The sequence below is a fragment of the Anabrus simplex genome, chromosome 10, assembly GCF_040414725.1.
Source record: "Anabrus simplex isolate iqAnaSimp1 chromosome 10, ASM4041472v1, whole genome shotgun sequence".
NCBI classification, from domain to species: Eukaryota; Metazoa; Arthropoda; class Insecta; order Orthoptera; family Tettigoniidae; genus Anabrus; species Anabrus simplex.
In genome coordinates this window covers 59,942,147-59,965,592 of record NC_090274.1, presented here as the reverse complement: position 1 = coordinate 59,965,592, position 23,446 = coordinate 59,942,147, and the positions used below count along the sequence as shown (strand labels likewise).

The 23,446-nt window shown below is 43.4% G+C and overlaps 1 protein-coding gene across 10 annotated transcripts in view; it reads right to left on the bottom strand.

Annotated features, from left to right (window-relative positions):
- CaMKII (Calcium/calmodulin-dependent protein kinase II) overlaps positions 1-23,446 on the bottom strand; it is a 1,009,248-nt gene that overhangs the window by 402,523 nt on the left and 583,279 nt on the right. The gene's annotated exons all lie outside the window — the stretch shown is intronic.

Below are 23,446 nucleotides of genomic sequence, written 5' to 3'. Positions count from 1 at the left end.
GCCATGGGGTTTGGTTTGGTTTGGTTTGGTTTGGTTTTATGTTCAAAAAAATACGAATACTAATACTACTTATAGGGGTGGCGCTTACATGTGGCGCGGTTTTCCGTCCATGTGAGTGACCACATAGCAGACTTAGTTTAATTTTTTAATTTTTGTATTTGTAATGGGAGCATGAATTTGGGCGAAAAGCCTGTGTTGTTCATCTTCTTCAATAAATACAATACAGTGCAATCTGTGAGACTGAGCTGAAGTGACGGTGCAGCTGTTATGTCTCGCCTAGCAGGTGCCGGAGAGGTTTTACATTTAGCCTTCTCATAATGAGATATTTGCGCTGAGAACTGGGAGAACCTATTACGTTGGTCATGCATATTTACCAGCGAGAGAATGAGTTGTTAGAAGACGCCGTCAGCGGGATGTGTGCCCGATATTTTATTTTGGGGTATAGCAATATTAGGGGAGACCTCCGTCATAGAATAATGTTTGATATATTTTTATGAGTAGTAAACTTTAATCCTATAAATTCTGATAATAAAATACGCCTCCTTGACTGAATTGTCAGTGCTGAGGTCTTCGGTTCAGACGATCCCGGGTTCGATTCTCGGGATTTTAATCGCGACTATTTCTTGTGGCACGGGAATGATGATATGTTTGTCTCAACACACTCCTGTTCATATTCAAACAACTCACCCCACTACCTATCACCACAGAAACACGAAATAGTGATTACTGCCTCTAAATAGGGTTGTGTCAGAAAGGGCAACCGCCGTAAAACAGAGCCAAAATCCACATTCGCTCCACATTTCGCACCCGTGATCCCATAGGTATGGAATAATAATATTAATAATAATAATAATTATTATTTTTTTATTATTATTATTTTCGTTAGCCGGTTTTTCGTGCAATGTAAAGACTAGTGTGAGGGAGTATATAAAGAGTAAAGAGGAGGTGCAAGCAATTTTATGCTCCTCAAGGGGTGTGCAACACAAAAATTTTTGGAGAGGGCTGTCCTATTTGGAAATAATAATAATAATAATAATAATAATAATAATAATAATAATAATAATAATAATAATAATAATAATAATTTTTCGTCCCACTAGCTATTTTGGATGGTATTCGGTGACGCCGAGGTGCCGGAAATTTTCTGGCAGGAGTTGTTTTCTTATTTCTTAATCGGTTTACGCTCCAGGGTTGGTTGTTCCAGCGGACTCGGCGAAGGATCCTACTTCTACCGCTTCAAGGGCACTGTTTTGGAGCGCAAGACTATGGCTCGCGGGAATAGAACAGGAGAGGAGGGCCAGTACCTCACCCAGGCGGCCTCACCTGCTATGCTAAACAGGGGCCTTGTGGGGGGACGGAAAGTTTGGAAGGGATAGACAAGGACGAGGGAAGGAAGCGGCCGTGGCCTTAAGTTAGGTAACATCCCGGCATTTGCCTGGAGGATAAGTGGGAATCCACGGAAAAACCACTTCGAGGATGGCTGAGGTGGGAATCGAACCCGGGCCTCCGGGGGTGGCAGAAAATCACAATAGCCACTACACCACAGAGACGTATAAGAGTTCTTTTACATGCCAGTAAATCTACCAGCACCAGGCTGACATATTTGAGCACCCTCAAATACCACCGGACTGAGCCAGGATAGAACCTGCCAAGTTGGGGTCAGAAGGTCAGCGCCTCAACCGCCTGAGCCACGCAGCGCCTACTTGCTCGTCAATTTCAACGTTCCGTGTCACTCTAGGCCTACTAGATGGAAGAGTGAATCGAATGTGTATTTGGTGCAAACACAGTTCATTTTTATGCAGGTACTTCAACAAACAGTTTTCTCCGATCTTTTCTACTGTCTAATCTTCAGTTACAATAGAAATTTTCAGCTCCAGAAATTCGAAATTTTGACCAACGTATTGACAGAGAACATTTTTCAAGCTTCACTGATAGAAATGGTGTTTTCTAGGAACACCGTAACGGCTTGAACTGCTTCTTCAAGACATCCAGATCAACCGGAAAAGGATGTGTGTTCCAAGGTACAATAGGAGGTACGTTTCAACAAATACAGTTCCACTGCAGTCAGCATACCCATTAACACACAGCAGGTGGCTATAGTAAAAATCTCCAGGAGGTTTCCAGTTTCAACCGTGTCAGGAATGGAATTAAGCCCCATCTAGCGGCGAGGATAGAAATTGTGCCGGCTGCCGAAGCCTGTCGCACTCCTCTCGGGCAATGATTAATGACTGGCAGGTGAAATGATATTGAAGAATGTTGCTGGAATGAAAGATGATAGGAAAAATCGGAGTACCATGAGGAAAACCTGTCCCGCCTCCGTTTCGTTCAGCAAAAATTTCACACTGATTGACCGGGATTTGAACCGCGGAACCCAGCGCTGAGATACCGGCATGCTGCCGTCTGACCCATAAAGGCTTCACGTGACTATAGTAACTATTTCGTTTCTGTGCCGCAATTTTTTTTTTTTTTTGAGTGAAGCATTCACGCTTTAACAAATCAGAGCTGTCGTCAGTGGTACCTATGCTACCTACCCACATTTTTTAAAAAATATTGAGGTTGTGTTCGCTACTCTCCTACCAGAACAGCGACGACGGTGCTATAGGGCTTTCTTCGAGAGTTGGAGTATGAGGTCAGCGGTTGCAGAGTAGGGTTCGACGTGCAAGTAGCCACGGTTGGCCCTCGTCGTTGGCTGTCCTGAGAATGGTTTATCGTTATTTTCCATTCTTCAGCACCAAGGCGAATGCAGTGATAGTTTCTGGTATAGGCAACGGCCGCTAACCCCTCACCACCGAGCAACTCCTTCACCGTAACAAATCTCCTGGTTTGAGAGACTGCGTAACCAACCAACCAACCAACCAACCAACCAACCAACCAACCAACCAACCAACCAACCAACCAACCAACCAACCAACCAACCAACCAACCAACCAACCAACCAACCAACCAACCAACCAACCAACCAACCAACCAACCAACCAACCAACCAACCAACCAACCAACCAACCAACCAACCAACCAACCAACCAACCAACCAACCAACCAACCAACCAACCAACCAACCAACCAACCAACCAACCAACCAACCAACCAACCAACCAACCAACCAACCAACCAACCAACCAACCAACCAACCAACCAACCAACCAACCAACCAACCAACCAACCAACCAACCAACCAACCAACCAACCAACCAACCAACCAACCAACCAACCAACCAACCAACCAACCAACCAACCAACCAACCAACCAACCAACCAACCAACCAACCAACCAACCAACCAACCAACCAACCAACCAACCAACCAACCAACCAACCAACCAACCAACCAACCAACCAACCAACCAACCAACCAACCAACCAACCAACCAACCAACCAACCAACCAACCAACCAACCAACCAACCAACCAACCAACCAACCAACCAACCAACCAACCAACCAACCAACCAACCAACCAACCAACCAACCAACCAACCAACCAACCAACCAACCAACCAACCAACCAACCAACCAACCAACCAACCAACCAACCAACCAACCAACCAACCAACCAACCAACCAACCAACCAACCAACCAACCAACCAACCAACCAACCAACCAACCAACCAACCAACCAACCAACCAACCAACCAACCAACCAACCAACCAACCAACCAACCAACCAACCAACCAACCAACCAACCAACCAACCAACCAACCAACCAACCAACCAACCAACCAACCAACCAACCAACCAACCAACCAACCAACCAACCAACCAACCAACCAACCAACCAACCAACCAACCAACCAACCAACCAACCAACCAACCAACCAACCAACCAACCAACCAACCAACCAACCAACCAACCAACCAACCAACCAACCAACCAACCAACCAACCAACCAACCAACCAACCAACCAACCAACCAACCAACCAACCAACCAACCAACCAACCAACCAACCAACCAACCAACCAACCAACCAACCAACCAACCAACCAACCAACCAACCAACCAACCAACCAACCAACCAACCAACCAACCAACCAACCAACCAACCAACCAACCAACCAACCAACCAACCAACCAACCAACCAACCAACCAACCAACCAACCAACCAACCAACCAACCAACCAACCAACCAACCAACCAACCAACCAACCAACCAACCAACCAACCAAATAAATAAATAAATAAATAAATAAATAAATAAATAAATAAATAAATAAATAAATAAATAAATAAATAAATAAATAAATAAGAAAACAACTGATAGGGAATCTGCCATCTGAGCGGCAGCCCTAAATGCAGACCATTGATGATTGTTCTCTAATGTCTGCACTTCAGTTTCTCTTCACCTAACATGGATCTTAAATGGCTCTTTATGTCGGAGAATTAACCGAAATTTCAGATGGTATTTGTATATTGGCTTTCCAGTAATATAAAGAATCTATTAAACTTCCTCCGCCGCCTACCGCCGGCACGTGTCTACCTTATCCCGCCTTTGACCCCAGTTTCTAAGCCACTCAGGACACTTTGTTCCATAAGGCAGGTAAAATATTAATAATATTCATTGCTCTACTGTCTATGCATTAAAAGTTCCGCCTCACTGCAGCAAGAACTCGCTCCTTCAATGCAGACAACTTATCTAACGTTATAACGCAACATGACGTCAGCGTGATTACAGCGCTCGTCGCGGGTCTGCCTCTTAATTAATCGAACTCTCACTTTTGTTCACCGCCAAGACAAATGAAGTTAGCTGTTCCATTGTTGTTCAACCCAGCGGCCGTCCCGATCCCTTAGCTCTCCTCCCGAATACGCAAGTAGACCACCTGTTGGTTTCGAGAATAATAATAATAATAATAATAATAATAATAATAATAATAATAATAATAATAATAATAATAATCCGCTTCCATCGTGTAGTGGTTAGTGTGATTAATTGCCACCCACGGACAGTCGGGTTCGATTTCCACCTCAGCCATCCTCGAAAGGATTTTACGTGGTTTCCGTCTTCTCCTCCAGGCAAAGGCCACGGCCGCTTCCTTCCTCTACCTTGTCTATCCATTCCAATCTTCCCATCCACCTACAAGGCTCCTGTTCAGCATAGCAGGTGAGACTGCCTGGGTGAGGTACTGGTCCTCCTCCCCTGTTGTATCACCCAACCCAAAATCTCACGCTTCACGAAACTGCCCTTGAGGCGGTGGAGGTGGCACCCCTCGCTGAGTCCGAGGGGAAATCAAATAAATAAATAAATAAATAAATAAATAAATAAATAAATAAATAAATAAATAAATAAATAATAACCGGGCGAGTTGGCTGTTCGATTAAGGGCGCGTAGCTGTGAGCTTGCATCCAGGAGACAGTGGGTTCGAACTCCAGTGTCGGCAGCCCTGAAGATAGTTTTCTGTGGTTTCCCATTTTCACACCAGGCAAATGCTGGGGCTGTACCTTAATTAAGGCCACGCTCGCTTCCTTCCGACTCCTAGCCCTTTCCTATCCCATCGTCGCCGTATGACCTATCTGAATCGGACTCAGCGAGGGATCCTACCTCTACTGCCTCAAGGGCAGTGTCCTGGAGCGTGAGACTTTGGGTTGTGGATACAAAAGGGAGGGAGGACCAGTACCTAACCCAGGCGGCCGCACCTGCTGTACTGAACAGAGGCCTTGTGGGGGGATGGGAATGTTGGAAGGGATAGTCAAGGAAGAGGGAAGGAAGTCCGTGGGCTTAAGTTAGGTACAATCCGGCATGTGCCTGGAAGAGAAGTGTGAAAACCACGAAAAACCACTTCGAGGTTGGCTGAGGTAGGAATCGAACCCTCCTCTACTGAGTTGACCTCCCGAGGCTGAGTGGACCCCGTTGCCGACACTCACAGATCTTCTGCTGCAGGCATTAACAGATTCAGCCACGAAGTCAAAATACATGTTGCTTGCTAGAGGTTTAGTACTTAAGTGCCGGGCTGAGTGGCTCAGACGGTTAAGGCGCTGGCCTTCTGACCCCAACTTGGCAGGTTCGATCCTGGCTCAGCCCGATGGTATTTGAAGGTGCTCAAATACGACAGCCCCGTGTCGGTACATTTACTGGCACGTAAAAGAACTCCTGCGGGACTAAATTCCGGCACCTCGGCGTCTTCGAAGACCTTCAAAAGTAGTTAGTGGGACGTAAAGACACTAACATTATTATTATGAGTACTTAAGTATGGCCGTTCCACCTCGAAAGTTAACGTACGCGGATGATGTTATTCTCTATAGAGTAATAAATAAGTTACACGATTGAGAGCAACTGCAGTGTGATCTCGAAAATGTTGTGAGATGGACAGGATGCAATGGTATAATGATAAACGGAGTTAAAAGTCAGGTTGTGAGTTTCACAAATAGGAAAAGTCCTCTCAGTTTTAATTACTGCGTTGATGGGGTGAAAGTTCCTTTTGGGGATCATTGTAAGTATCTAGGTGTTAATAGAAGGAAAGATCTTCATTGGGGTAATCACATAAATGGGATTGTAAATAAAGGGTACAGATCTCTGCACATGGTTATGAGGGTGTTTAGGGGTTGTAGTAAGGATGTAAAGGAGAGGGCATATAAGTCTCTGGTAAGACCCCAACTAGAGTATGGTTCCAGTGTATGGGACCCTCACCAGGATTACCTGATTCAAGAACTGGAAAAAATCCAAAGAAAAGCAGCTCGATTTGTTCTGGGTGATTTCCGACAAAAGGGTAGCGTTACAAAAATGTTCCAAAGTTTGGGTTGAGAGGAATTGAGAGAAAGAAGAAGAGCTGCTCGACTAAGTGGTATGTTCCGAGCTGTCAGCGGAGAGAAGGCGTGGAATGACATTAGTAGACGAATAAGTTTGAGTGGCGTTTATAAAAGTAGGAAAGATCACAATATGAAGATAAAGTTGGAATTCAAGAGGACAAATTGGGGAAAATATTCGTTTATAGGAAGGGGAGTTATGGATTGGAATAACTTACCAAGGGAGACGTTCAATAAATTTCCAATTTCTTTGAAATCATTTAGGAAAACGCTAGGAAACCAACAGATAGGGAGTCTGCCACCTGGGCGACTGCCCTAAATGCAGATCGGTATTGATTGATTGATTGATTGATTGATTGATTTAATGATTGATTTGAAGTCTTCAGTGAATGTTTACAGTGTTCGTTTAACTTTCTTACGTTAGAGAGCACGTATAACCTATAAATTCGATCCTATAACTGGTACCTGTGTTATTTCAAGGCGCAATAAATCACATGACTCTCCTGTAATTATCAGCTTTACATTTATCACCCTTTCCCTTGTACATTGGTGCTACTATGATTTTGTGGCTGTTAAAGTGAGAAAATTCAGAATGCCAACAATATCTTCGCTGAAGAAACAGCACCGCCTATCTGGGAATGCTCTCTCCCTATCCATTATTTTGCTTAGATTAGTCACGCCCGCCAGTCACATATGGATATGCGGTCCATCAAAACACTTTTGGTTGTGTTCATTTTCCTATGGTAACGTGTATAGGGAAATAAACCTCCATACAAACCTGCAAACATACATTTCTGAAGCTGTGGGAACCTGGTGCTCAAAATCAGCTGGATGGACAGAGTAACAAAGGATGTGGAGTTCGCTAGAGCAGGAGAATGGAGTTGTTGTTGGGGTTAGATGCAGATTAGACGAGACCGACTGGTACGCCATCTGCTGCGTCATAACGCAATGATTACAACAATAGCAGAGGGCTGCATAGAAGGGTGAAATCACTGGGCGAGTTTCCATGGCTATATGGTTAGCGTGCTGGCCTTTGGTCACAGGCGTCCCGGGTTCGATTCCCGGCAGGGTTGGGAATTTTAACCACCATTGTTTAATTTCGCTGGCACGGGGACTGGGTGTATGTGTCGTCTTCATCATCATTCCATCCTCATCACGACGCGCAGGTCGCCTACGGGAGTCAAATCAAAAGACCTGCACCTGGCGAGCCGAACATGTCCTCGGACACTCCCGGCACTAAAAGCCATACGCCATTTCATTTTACCGGGCGAGTTGGCCGTGCGGCTAGGGGCACGCAGCTGTGAGCTTTCATCCGGGAGATAGTGGGTTCGAACCCCACTGACGACAGCCCTCCAAATGGTTTTCCGTGGTTTCCCATTTTCGCACCAGGTAAATGCTGGAGCTATGCCTTAATTAAGGCCACGGCCGCTTCCTTTCCACTCCTAGGCCTTTCCTATCTAATCGTCGCCATAAGACCTATCTATGTCGGTGCAACGTAAAGCCAATTAAAAAAAAAACAGAAGGGCGAAATCAGTGAGGAAGGCCACGTCTGGAATACATGATCCAAATCGAGTCCGATATGAAATGTGCAAACTACATGGAACTAAAAAAGGAAGGCCGAAAGAAGGGAAGAATGGAAGATTGCTGCAAATCAACCTATGGGTTGGGAACGGAACAGGAAGACGAAGAATCAAAATGATTTATAAATAAATTCATTTAATTTAAAATAAACAAATTCGCCATAGTCCGTCTCTGTGCTGTAGTGGTTTGAGTGGTTAGATGCCCCCTCCCCCTCCGCCGGAGGTCCGGATTCAATTCCAGGCTCTGCACGAAATTTGAAATGTGGTTCGAGGGCTGGGACGGGGTCCACGCACCCCGAGACGCCAACTGAGTAGAGGGGGTTCGATTCCCACCTCAGCCATCCTCGAGTGGTTTTCCGTGGTTTCCCACTTCTCCTCCTGGCAAATGCCGGGGTGGTACCTAACTTAAGGCCACAGCCGTTTCGTTCCCTCTTCCTTGTCTATCCGTTCAGATCTTCCCATCCCTCAACAACGCCCCTGTTCAGCACAGCAGGTGAGGCCACCAGGGCGAGATACTGATCATTTTGACCATTTATATCCCCCCGACCAAACGTTTCACGCTCCAGGACACAGCCCTTGAAGCGGTAGAGGTGGGATCCCTCGCTCAGTCCGAGGGAAAAACCAACCCTGTAGGGTAAACGGATCCAGAAAGAAAGAAAGAAAGAAAGAAAGAAAGAAAGAAAGAAAGAAAGAAAGTCGTGATGGTAATGAAACATATTTTACGCAACAGCCATAAAAAGTTATGTTTTACATTACGAGTGAGAAATTACGAAATATCGGAATGACTACGTAAATACTGAAGGTTCTTCTTGAGTTTCAAGCGTTCAACAACGTGGTATTAAGACCAAGCCTTCGGCACATGCCAAATAGCTTCCAAAATTTCAACCCAACTGAATCCTTCCCTGCTATTTAATCATTTTCGTTAAATGAATCATGTAAACTACGAATAATATTGGTGGAAGGTTACATCCTTGAGGAACCCATGAAACTACTTGTTTTTAAAACAATTCTACTTTATGCGGGATAACGTGGTTCACGTCCTTATGTATGTGCTGATACCATAAAAAGTAAAATAAAAGCACATTATAGTAAAGAATGTTCTTTAAAAATACCACAGATCCCGTTATAAATACATCACAAACTGAACAACGGATATGCGCTTTCCTGATATTGATAAGCGAGGAGGAGGTAGAACAATATTTAGTGCGTGGATGGAATGTGTCCTGCGCAGCGCTCCGAAACTTTTCTTTTTGGTGGAGCAGGAAATAGAATTCTATTCAATGGACGAGTTGGCAAACACTTCACGTCCGACGCTGTTAGAGGGCGCCGGGGATGGGGTGAAGGATAGCGGAATGTGAGGCACGCACATCGCTATGTTACCTTCATTGCTCTTTCTTTCTTTATTTTTCTTTATTTCTTTGTTTCGGACCGGCTGCGTGGTGACTTCTCGTTGCCGGTGCCTATTTCAGTAGTGTCTGTCACGAATTTTGCGTGACATTTGATGTCTTGATCACAGTAGAAGTACCTCCAATTTTCTGTGAAATCCACTCATGGGGCCAGTGACTTCATGTTATTATAAATATCCCGCATGTACTGACTGAGGTTCAAAGCCCGGGCCATTTGACAAGAAGCCCGTAGCGATAATAATAATAATAATAATAATAATAATAATAATAATAATAATAATAATGAGTGGCGAAAGACGTTAAAAGAAAGAATCCTTTACAAACTCTTAAGGATTGGGATAAAGCAAAACAGAGTGGAAATAGATTGGTCGGCGTTCGCTGCTGATATAGCCTTGATGACAGAAAATTTCGAAAGTGCAACAGAATAGATCAATGTGTTGAAGGAAGTGATGATGATGATGATGATGTTTGTTGTTTAAAGGGGCCTAACAGCTAGGACATCGGCCCCATTTGACCCCGTTGAAGGAAGTAGCAGAACTAACAGGTTTACAAATTTCCTTTCAAAAGACGAAAGTAATGTCGAACGTCAAAGATGATACGGCACAATTAAACACCAAATATGGGGCGATAAACCTTGTTAATAAATTTAAATACCTTGGGAAATGGATCCAGCAAAATGGACCTGACAAAGAGGCCATAGCAGCAAGAATTAAGAAAATGGAAGTCACTTTCCAAACCACCCGTAACATACAGAACAAAAAGTGCTTTTCTCTGAACACAAGAATTCGTCACTACAACACTGTCATCAAACCAGTATCGCTGTATGCATATGAATGCCTTACCCTGTCCGAGAAATGTTTGCTCGCGGGTTTAGAGGGGAAAGAAAGAAAGATCCTACACACCATACATGGCCAAAGCTACAAAAATTACATCTACATTAGAAAATCCAGACAAGAAATATACTCTAACGTAGAGAAGACGGACACAATGCGTAACGACAGAGTTCGCTTCTATGGTCATATACGACGGATGATCGACTCTCGATGGACGAAACGTATCTTCAACATATTTGACTCAAAACCAAGAAAGGCAATGCCATAGTATGTTAATGTCAAGAATGATCTTAAAGAACTGGGTATATAAGCAGAAGATGCACAAAACCGAAATCTTTTCAAAGCAGCCATCAAGACTTTTGAGAATTTCCTGGACGAAAAACGGGGCAACTGGTGCGAAATGGACGGAAGAACGTCGTGCTAAACACAGTGAGCTAATGAAGACGATGTGGAACAAGCGAAAGATGAACAAATGACAGAATGTAAAGTAAGGCTTATCGTGGTCCCTAGTTGGCCGATTCTGCGAAGTTGAATGAAATGAATAATAATAATAATAATAATAATAATAATAATAATAATAATAATAATAATAATAATAATAATAATAATAATAATAATAATAATAATAATAATTGTACCGGGCGGTACACCTCCACTCCGCTAATTTAAAATGTGCGCCTGTTGAAACTCCTCTGCTGGAGGAAGTCTGAACTTTATTGACAGTATTAATTTTCTACCGTCTCAGAAGATGTCACCACGTGGAAAATTTTGAGTTTTTGAACTGTGTCATTTTTGATGTGTTTTTGTTTCGCTTGAAGTAAGAAGTGTGAACTTTCTCTTCTAGAGGACACTACTGAAGATCTACAATAGTGCAACCTAGTGCGGAGTCAAAGAACTATTTTTTTGGAGAAAATTTAATTTCAAGAGTTTGTTCTTTGTTAAATTTCTTTCTATCATTGTTTAAGTTGGCAATATTTACCCCTTTCTTCCCCTTGTGTTGAACCTAACCAATCCCGAATTTCTTAAATTAATTTCTATCCAATCAGATGTATCTTCCCCCAACTTTAATCTGTTGCGGGGTCCTATCCAATAAAGAGTTTGTGGGAGGGTGTTTTCTTTCCCCTAACGCCTAGAAACTTCCGCGAGAGTATTTAAACTGCTGATTTTTGGGTCTCTAGGCCACTTCTGTTCCATCTTTCAGTGTGTTAAGTACATAGCAGGAGGCGGGAAGCGCCTCTTTCTTCTCCAGCCGTTCAACACAAGGTAATGGCCGATTAATAACTTCTTTCTTTGCTAGCTCAGCAGTTTAACTTTCGGGGCGGGTTCTAAGCGTTCAGCCACGTAACCTTTTCCTAAAATGTAACTACTCCTTTCATATATTCTCTTTTAAAACGACATATTGGGATAGAGAGTGCTAACCCTCTCGAGCTCCCACTCACATTGTCTTGAGGTGAACTTATTTTCCCAACCTATTTTTCGTTAATGTAAAACAAATTGTTCTTTTCTTAAGTCACCTCTTTAGCATGGGATTAGCCCTTGTATTAACGGCCTAGTGCCAAGTAGGTCTTAATCAAAGTGTATTAGGAGTGCAAGTTCGCCTCCTCTCAAATTGTTATTTTAGAGGTCATTTAATTAACCTGCTTTTCTTGTAATAGACCTCAGTAGATTGGGTATTTTACCCCTGTGTTTATGTCCGTTGAGGACAACTTGAAGGTGGAGTTTGGTGTGGCCTGGGAGAGGCTTAAATTTTGAGAGCGAGTGGCTCTTTTGAAAATTCTGGGTTGTATGCCTCATGGAGGTTTTTCAGTGTAATTTGGAGCAAGGGCTCCTAGGTATGAATGGGGTTTTCTCCCCCTCTGTTAAAACTTGTGTTTGGGGTAAAACTGAGCTGATTGCCCAAGCATTGTGAAGTCAGGGCGCGAAGCCCAAATTCTGTAAATATTGTAACTAACCCCTTTTGAATTGCTACTTTGTACCTGCCATGCTTGTTATTTCTTTGTTTTCGAAAAGAAAATATAACCTTGTTAAATTTTAAATTAATTTTACATTGCACTATAATTTCGTAGCTTGAAACCCATTCACACCCGCACCTTCTTTCACCTCTACCTACCACGGAAAAGTCCGTAACAAGTGGTAGCAGAGCGTGGTTGAATGGGTCTCAATTTAGCCCCTTTTGACGGCTACACATTGTTTTGATCCGAACTCTAACCATTTTCTCAGTTGCTGGAATTTTTTGACCTTTTCAAAATTGGTCTGTCATCATGCCCGGCCCTCGTGATGTTCTCCTTCTTAACTATTTGCGTAACGAGGAGTTGATCTATGAATTAACTATCAGAAATGTGCAATCTGGAGGCACGGTTGCAATAGACACTAACAAGCTTAGAGAGTCCCTTGATTTGCCCATTTCCATCCCCAATTTGGGAGAGAAAGAAATTGACGACTCTCTTTCCACGATCACGGAGAATATTACTGGGCTAGCTTCTGTAGTTAGTTTTTTTGATGAAAATGATCCGTCTCCTAATCAAATTTAGCGTGTGCAAGGCAGGCTATATCATTTTTCGAATAGGGTTAACGATCTGTTGTCTCTAAAACTGAATGATGTTCAGAGGAAGGAAGCTAGTACGCTCCTGGAAAATATTTCCGAATTATCTAGTAAGGTCACTCAATTGTTAACTGGGGAAGTTCCTCCCAAATCTGATCAACCCACCATAGTAAATGCAGGTAGTGAGGAAGCGCCTCCCAAGGGAGAAGTTAATAGAATAACCGTTGCTGCTCAAACTATCCCTGCCCCATTGGACAACGAGTCTGAACGCCGTGCATCGCTGAGTAACATCCGTTCTGAATTAACTTCCTTGCCATTGAAACCTTTACCTACTATGTCACCCGGGTTTAGTAGCTTGCCTCATCCATTGGCAATGTTGCTCAGAGGTATATCTAAGTTTTCCGTTAATACCACCAGTGACGTAATTTCATTTTTAAGATTTCTAGTGGAATTTCAGGATCATGCCCTTGTTTTTTCTCTTTCTCCATGTCAAATCTTGCAAATTATCTATCCGTATGCTATTGGTATTCTCTCTGATAAAATCGTAAGAGCCATTGCCGAGCAATCATCTATTGAGGATTTCCATGCCCATTTGCTAGCTAACTTCATCCCTGCTAGGGCCAGGTCCTCCCTTATTCAGAAGTACTATTATCGTGTACAGCGCTTGGATGAAAACTTGGCTGATTTCATACAGGACATTAAGTTTTATACTAGGGTGTTTGCCCTTCATTTTCCTGAAGATCAGATTGTACAGGCTATTGTAGAGGGAATTTCACCTCCCTATAGGTCATATTTGTGTTTCGCGGCGTGCCCGCAAACTTTCTCGGAACTTGAAGCATTGGCCGTCTCAGCGGAAGGAGTTAGATACGCCGATTCTTTGCGTGTCGCGAAAGAACCCCCGCCTTCCATTAGTAATACTCTGCCTCCACCTCGCCGATCAGTCACCCCCCGTAAATGTTATGCTTGCGGGTCGCCTGACCATCTGCGCAATAAGTGTCCTCTGATCAAAACTAGTAGGGCAAATAATGGAGCTGGTTCATCACAAGGCTGTTTTAAATGTGGGGCTTTCTCACATATCGCAAAGAATTGTCCCAATTCGAATAGCACCCCCTCCTGCTCAACTTCTGGTGTAACTTCCAACAACAATCAAAAGTGACTAGTGGCTGCGGCTGAGTCAACTAATTCTGCTTCCCAAGGCTCAGCCCCTGGCAAAAAGGTTGAGAATTCAGGGAACGATAAGTCTTCGAATACATCTTTTGAATGCCCCAAAGAGTGCCTTAGGATTGCGGCGGATACCCCCGCACCTGTTCCTTTTCTTAAGATTGAGTTAAATAACGAGCCTATAACAGCTCTCTTAGATTCAGGCAGTGTTTGTTCGATTATTTCGGCTGAATTGTATTCTAAATTGAAAGCTGTTTGTAAACTACCTGACTACGTCTCATCTCCTATTCAATATGTTTCGGCTAATTCATCTCCATTAGAAATTCTAGGTTCCGTACTGGTCAAAATTCGTATTTTTAAATTTACATGGAAAATTAAATTGTTTGTGGCTAAGTACCTGTCTTGCCCCATCATACTGGGAGCGGACTTTATTTCTCACACTGGTCTTGTGCGCGATCTTCAGAGTAAGTCGTGCACATTCAAATTTGCGTCCAATTGTAAAATTCCCTTGTTAAAGTGTAATTCTGTGTCGTGTTCATCTATTTCGCCTACCCAGGATGAGATGTTGTTAGACCTTAGACATCTACCTGAGGAGCAGGCTGATAGTATTCGTAAATTATGTCAGTCATTTCCAGAGGTGTTCTCTGATACTCTTGGTGTTACTGACCTTATTGAATACAAAATTGAGGTCACGGATTCGATTCCTGTCCGTTTTCCACCTTATAGGCTATCTCCACCTAAAATGAAGGCTCTGAAAGAAATTATCGATCAGATGTTGAAGGATGGTATTATTAGGCCCTCTAAGTCGGCGTATTCATCGCCTATTTTCCTAGTCCCGAAACCCCAAGGAGGCTTCAGGCCTGTCATTGATTACAGGGCTCTCAATCGGAAGGTGGTGTTGCAATCTGTGCCCCTTCCTGACCTTCATTCTTGCTTTTCATGGTTTCGTAAGGCCAAGTTCTTCACTATCTTGGACTTGAATCAGGCCTATAATCAAATTCCCCTTGCCGAAGAGTCTAAACACCTTACAGCGTTTGCCACGGACTGGAATTTATACGAATACAACCGCGTGCCTTTCGGGCTCCCCACGGGGGCAGCTGTGCTCACTAGGCTACTAGATAGGGTCTTCTCCGACATCAAATTCGAGTACTTATATCACTACTTAGATGATGTCGTCGTATTTTCAGAGACCTTTGAAGAACATCTAGATCATTTGCGAGAAGTTCTCGATCGCCTTCGTAAGGCTGGGTTAACTGTTAAGTTGTCCAAGGTTGCCTTTGCTAAGCCCTCTATGTCATTCCTAGGGCATATTGTGTCACCCGATGGTGTTGCAGTCGATCATTCTAGAACACAGGCCATCCGTGATTTTAAACCTCCCAAGGACATTAAAGGTATCGCCAGGTTCATTGGTATGGTGAATTTCTTCAGGAAGTTCATTCCTAACTTTGCTAATAGAGCGGCGCCCTTAAACCTCCTTCGTAGGAAAGGTATCAAATTCGAGTGGGGACCTTCTCAACAAGCCGCTTTTGAAGACCTTAAATTAGCTCTTTGTAATGCCCCTGTACTTGCTATGCCTGATTTCTCGAAGAAATTCATCGTCCAAACCGACGCGTCGTCGTCAGCAGTAGCTGCAGTCCTTCTTCAAGAGACTGAACTAGGGAGGCGCCCCATCGCCTATGCGTCTAGGACGTTGTCGGCTCAAGAAGCCAAGTACTCCATCTATGAGCTCGAAGGTTTGGCAGTCTTATTCGCCTTAGAAAAGTTCCGTCTCTATCTGGAACACGTCAAATTCGACCTGGAGACAGATAATCAAGCATTAAGCTGGGTCTTAGGTAGGCCGCGTCGTACTGGTCGTATAGCCCGCTGGGCTATTCGTATTTCCGCCTTCCAGTTTGATGTTAGACATATCAGAGGTACCGAAAATGTTGTTGCTGATGGACTCAGCCGTATGTTTCATAACGACGTCGAGACCCACGAACCGGTCGACAGTTCACCACCTCCCGAGTCCATACTATCTGGTGCTAACGCCATCTTAACAGATGCTCCCATGCTTTTTAGGGATATTGAGAAATACCAACGTGAAGATCCGACGCTGGCTCCGATAATGGAAACCCTTTCTTCTGGGGAACATGTTGTCCCTTATGTTCTGAGGAATGGTGTTCTATGTTGCCCATCGAGGCATGATAGGATGATGAAGGTTGTCGTTCCAGCTGTTCTTGTACCTATGATCTTCAAGTATTATCATGAGACCCCATTAGGAGGGCATCTTGGAATCTTTAAAACTCGTGAGAAGATTCGTGAAATGTTCATCTGGAAAGGTATGGACGGTGAAATCCGGGAACTTGTAAAAGCTTGTAAATCTTGTTTGCTCAGTAAACCCACCATGTCCACCAAGGTAGGCCTTTTGTCTTCGCATCAAGCGTCGCGCCCCATGGAACGTCTGTATATCGATTATGTAGGACCCTTCCCCCAGTCAAAGGGTAATGCTAACAAGTTCATCTTTGTGTGCGTAGATGGTTTTACCAGATTTTCTTGGTTATTTCCGACTAAGCTGGCTACCGCTCAGTCTACCATTACCTGCTTAAATTCTATTTTTGCTTCTTTTGGTCCGTGTCAATATATTGTATCTGATAATGCTAAGGCTTTTACATCTAATTTATTTCGTAAATTCTGTTTTGACTTATCAATCTCTCATGTAACTACTTCTGCTTATTACCCTCAACCATCTCTGGCTGAACGGGTTAACCGTAATCTCAGGTCAGCACTTATTGCCTATCATCATGAAGATCATTCCAGGTGGGACACGTCCCTACATTGGATAGCTTTTGCTTTGAATTCGGCGGTTCATGAATCTCACAAGTTTACTCCAGCTTCTTTGATGTTCAAGTTTGTTCCCAACTCGCCGCTCTCTAACCTCTGGTCTCTGAATGACATTCTACCCGAGACAATAGATCCGGATAATATTAAAGATCTTTGGAAGAAGGCTAAAGCCAATCTTAAAGTGTCTCACGAAAAGGTTAGGGAAAAGTATGATCGTGGACGGAGACCCACCACTTTGAAGGTAGGTGACCAGGTGATGGTCAAGAATTTTGTTCCCGCGGGCAAGCTTGCCCCCAGATTTCATGGGCCATGCATCATTCTCGATTTTCTTACTCCGGTTACATTGTTAGTAAGCAATCCAGCCACCGAGAGGATATTTAGGGTTCACCTGTCACAGGTGAAACCAGTGTAAATTTTGTGTTAACTCGCTTCATATAATTTGATAGGAATATGAAGGTTATATTTTTTTTGTGAGTTCCACTCTTAAGGCTTTCTGCTCCTTCTATTATATTCCTCTATATTTAAGCATTTCTTGTAAACCTCCCCCGACTCGTTAAACTGCCATCCTGTCCTTGCCACGGCCATTACCACGCTCCCGTCTCCTGCTCCCCTATACACAGTGGCTGGCTTAGATGAAATGCCATGTATATCTGCACGCCGCTGGCCCCTCAATCTCTCTACATGCCTGTGCCCTCAAAAGAAACATGATGGTCCAACACAATTCTGCCGCCAAGCTTTAATGTTTCAGTGACCCCGCAGCTGCGCGGCGCCGTGCAACAACTGGAGCTGAGGACGGGCCCCCTCGGCCCCAGCGAGGACGACGTGTGCACGGCGAGCCGGAGCTCTCCTCCCGGCCAAGGCTGATGTGCGGCGCACGACCTGCTACTTGCCCGCAGCCTGTATATGTTCACCGCGGGCGCGGCGTGCTTCAACACCTCTGCTCCCCTCATAGTGCGGGCGAGCGGTATCTCAGGGTACTTGAGGGGTCCGAGCGGCCTCCTTTGGACGCAAGCCGCAACGGCCGGTCTGGCAATCCCACTTCATCACCATCTACTACATGAACAGATACCATAAGTAATGACTACACTTGGGAATTCAACTGCAATATTTGGTGGACTTTGAAATTTTTTTTCCTTCACCTTCAAGTATAAAAAGTTATCTTCAGAAATTCAACTTCTACAAATATAAAGACTTTACTTCATCTGCAACAACAAATTTTGAAACCAAATCGACCCCAAATTAAGAAAATCTTATAAATTTTTTGGCAATCAATCTTCATACCCACAGCATAACTTGGACCTTGTTTCAAACTGATTTCATGTGTCATCCCTGGAGGAACTTTTTTGGGGGGGGGGAGGTCTGTACCGGGCGGTACACCTCCACTCCGCTAATTTAAAATGTGCGCCTGTTGAAACTCCTCTGCTGGAGGAAGTCTGAACTTTATTGACAGTATTAATTTTCTACCGTCTCAGAAGATGTCACCACGTGGAAAATTTTGAGTTTTTGAACTGTGTCATTTTTGATGTGTTTTTGTTTCGCTTGAAGTAAGAAGTGTGAACTTTCTCTTCTAGAGGACACTACTGAAGATCTACAATAGTGCAACCTAGTGCGGAGTCAAAGAACTATTTTTTTGGAGAAAATTTAATTTCAAGAGTTTGTTCTTTGTTAAATTTCTTTCTATCATTGTTTAAGTTGGCAATATTTACCCCTTTCTTCCCCTTGTGTTGAACCTAACCAATCCCGAATTTCTTAAATTAATTTCTATCCAATCAGACGTATCTTCCCCCAACTTTAATCTGTTGCGGGGTCCTATCCAATAAAGAGTTTGTGGGAGGGTGTTTTCTTTCCCCTAACGCCTAGAAACTTCCGCGAGAGTATTTAAACTGCTGATTTTTGGGTCTCTAGGCCACTTCTGTTCCATCTTTCAGTGTGTTAAGTACATAGCAGGAGGCGGGAAGCGCCTCTTTCTTCTCCAGCCGTTCAACACAAGGTAATGGCCGATTAATAACTTCTTTCTTTGCTAGCTCAGCAGTTTAACTTTCGGGGCGGGTTCAAAGCGTTCAGCCATGTAACCTTTTCCTAAAATGTAACTACTCCTTTCATATATTCTCTTTTAAAACGACATATTGGGATAGAGAGTGCTAACCCTCTCGAGCTCCCACTCACATTGTCTTGAGGTGAACTTATTTTCCCAACCTATTTTTCGTTAATGTAAAACAAATTGTTCTTTTCTTAAGTCACCTCTTTAGCATGGGATTAGCCCTTGTATTAACGGCCTAGTGCCAAGTAGGTCTTAATCAAAGTGTATTAGGAGTGCAAGTTCGCCTCCTCTCAAATTGTTATTTTAGAGGTCATTTAATTAACCTGCTTTTCTTGTAATAGACCTCAGTAGATTGGGTATTTTACCCCTGTGTTTATGTCCGTTGAGGACAACTTGAAGGTGGAGTTTGGTGTGGCCTGGGAGAGGCTTAAATTTTGAGAGCGAGTGGCTCTTTTGAAAATTCTGGGTTGTATGCCTCATGGAGGTTTTTCAGTGTAATTTGGAGCAAGGGCTCCTAGGTATGAATGGGGTTTTCTCCCCCTCTGTTAAAACTTGTGTTTGGGGTAAAACTGAGCTGATTGCCCAAGCATTGTGAAGTCAGGGCGCGAAGCCCAAATTCTGTAAATATTGTAACTAACCCCTTTTGAATTGCTACTTTGTACCTGCCATGCTTGTTATTTCTTTGTTTTCGAAAAGAAAATATAACCTTGTTAAATTTTAAATTAATTTTACATTGCACTATAATTTCGTAGCTTGAAACCCATTCACACCCGCACCTTCTTTCACCTCTACCTACCACGGAAAAGTCCGTAACAATAATAATACAGTAAGTGAGATTGAATGAAGGTGCAGTAAAGCTAATGAAGTGAGCTCGCAGTTGCTATCAGCAGTATTCTGTAACTATCTGTACATCGGTCCGTTTTCAGACCAATTTTGCTTTACGGGAGCGAAAACTGGGTGGACTGAGAATATCTTATTCATAAGTTAGAAGTAGCAGACTTGAAAGTAGCGAGAATGATTAATGGTAAAAACAGGTGGGAGCAATGGCAGGAGGGTACTCGGAATGAGGAGTTAAAGGCGAAGTTAGGATGAAGCTGTACGCATAAACCGGCTTCGGTGGTGGGGTCATGTGAGGCGAACAGAGGAGGATAGGTTACCTAGGAGAATAATGGACCCTGTTACGGAAGGTAATAGAAGTAGAGGGAGATCAAAACGACGATGGTTAGACGCAAGTTGTTAACGATTTATAGATAAGAGGTATAGAACTAAACGTGGCGACGTTTTGTAAATTCACAAAGGCTTGCAGACTGAACTCAGAAAGGCATAACGGTCTATAATGATAATGTATGCATGTTTGTATGTAATAATGATAATAATTGTAATGAGTGAATAAATACTACTACTACTAATACTATTAATTAACAGAGGGTGAACACACTTTAATTTCCTAAATTACATGTTTCCCAGCAGGGATTTGAATATAGTCCTCAGACTTGGTGAAAATTTACATTTAAACAAAGACTTTAGGATTTTACAAACCTTCCCCTCAAGTTATCTGCCCGAGCTATCACATATTAAGAGATGTCTGCCATTACCTTGAGTTGTAGGGCCTGCCTCCTAAATACGTCACACACACACACACACACACACACGTCTCTCTCTCTCTCTCTCTCTCTCTCTCTCTCTAGAATCCCCACATATACTTTAGCTAGGCCGGCTCACTGATACCCACATACAGTCTCACTCACTCGGGATCCCAAAAACTTTCATCCGTCCTCCCACTCATACTGAACATTCACACAGTATAAAAATTATATTATATACAGAAGGTTTCATTATATATAAATCATTTTTACCTCTTTACAAAATTTCTCTGGAGGTAGTTCTTTTATCTGTCGTGGGAGTTCATTCCACAGCCGAGCAGAACGATTAAAGAAGCCACTTTGATATTATGCTGTTACAAATGGAGGGAAAAGGGACACTCCTCGACCTCTTTGAGCGGAACGATAGTTCATCTGTAACTGGTTGAAAGAGTTTATATGAATGTTACCGGCGAGGGGTTTTCTCAGGAATGCAATATCTATTTCTTTACAGAGGGTCGTTATGGAGGGCAGTGACCTGACTGTATTTAAATGACCGTGTTGAGTAATTCGTTGTTCTGCTCGGCGTTGAACTCCCTCTAGTTTCATCATGTTCTCCACTATATTAGGGTGTCAGGAAGGAAGCCCGTACAACAGTATTGAACTAGACCTGAAGCCTTGAAGAAGTGTTTCCTTGTATTTGCATAAGAATACCTTAATAATATCGAGGTGAGTTATAAATATCTCGAATGCTGGTAGTTAAATAGTATTGCTAAACGATCGCTGGATACTTTTTTCACACGTGAGGTTATGTGAATACCATATAAACAATAGCCTACTGCAATACAAACACGTTGCTAATACTTAGTTTTATAACACTACTTCAATAATTAATTATTTTAATTATTTTTTCCAGTTTAAACAACAAAGCATGTTTACTTCGCCAGATCACAGTATTATCGACAGTCACGCGGCGAAACAACTTCGTATTTCATTTGTCAACAGTCATGGCCAGCTCAATTCACCATGTAAGTATTATCTAAGGGGCAAAGCAATTTCTTATTTCATTTGTTTTGCGGTGTTGCAACGTCCACTTTTCGGAACTCCGATTACATTTGGAAAACACATGTGTAAACTGAGTTCAGTTTTGTACAACGAGACAAAGTCGTAATTTCAGTTTCATTTTCAGAACTAGGTTCTAAATTGATCTCCGCTTAGATGTCTTTATACAACCGGGCCTAAGTTATATTTTGTTGCCAGCCTGTCGTAGTCCTTATAAGCCAGACCCTCCAACGAGCGAGGATAATGTTGTATGTGTGCGAGTTCCAGGAATGCTGGGAATAATACAAACGCACAGTCCATGAGCCAAGGGAATTAACCGTTTAAGATTAAAATGACCCAACCCACAAGGGAATCGAACCTCGGACCCGATGACTGAAGGCCAAGACGATGACCACTCAGCTAAATGCGAGTCCAATAAATGTCTTAGAGTCATCGTCGTTTTAGCGATGGCGCAGGAATGGTTTAAATATCGCATGGAGAAGAAAGAGTGAGGTAACATGAAGGGCCCAGAAACAACTTCGCAGTGAGATAGTCCATACATCATCACTTCTTGATTATTTGCTATTGACTAGGACATGTTATAAGGTCTATCACCACACATTTTAAAATCTGCTCCCGTGCGAAGTCGGGTCGTCAGTTATTTACTATTTATTTTATTTAATCAGTTTACCCTCCCCTGGACGCAGCAAGAGATCCCACCTCTGTCGCCTCAAAGGCAGTGTTCTGGAGCGTGACATTTGGTCGGGGATACAACTGAGCAGAAGGACTAGTGCCTCGCCCAAGCGGCCTTGCCTGCTACGCCAAACAACTGCGTTGTGGGGGATGGGAAGATTGGAACAGATATGCAAGGAAAAGGGAAGGGAGCGGCCGTGGCCTTAAATTAGGTACCATCCCGACATTTGCCTGGAGGAGAAATGGGAAACCACGGAAAACTACTTTTAGGATGGCTGAGTTGGGAATGGAATCCCCTCTACTCAGTTGTTCTCCCGAGGCTGAGTGGATTCCGTTCCAGCCTTCGTACCATTTTTCATATTTCGTGGCAGGGCCGGGAATCGAATCCGGACCTCCGGGGGTGGCAGCTAATCACACTAACCACTAAACCATCGAGGCGGAAGTCAATGATTTATAATTTTAAAAATTCGCCCCCCCCCGCGGTGTAGGGGTGTTTTCGCATTCAATATGTTATATTTTGCTAAAATAACTATAAAAATTTACCAAAGAAAATTATCTTTTGCTAGTTTTTTAATGACTTGTAGCATATATACTACTATTATTTATATATTCCTTATACTGCTTTGTAATACTGCAAGTTTAAAAAAATGACATGTAGAGTATATGCTGCATACGGACTGAGGAGGTTACCGGGAGGCCGCGGGTTCCATTTCCGGCCAACACAGGCATTTTTACCAAGGTCGACGTTCACTCAGCCTACTTGATTACAATTGAGGAGCTATCTAGGCCCCAGTCTAGAAAGCCAAGAATAACTGTCGAGATGATTCGTTGTACTGACCACACGACACCTCGTATCCTGCAGGTCTTCGGGCTAAGGATCGGCCACTTGGACCTCCAGGGCTGTTGTGCCATTCGGTCTGCTTTTCCTCCGTGCACTGGCTGCAATTCCAACCGCGACAGCTTTGGTGGGAAGCCCAGTGTTATTTAACCTGCTTACCAATGATGCTATT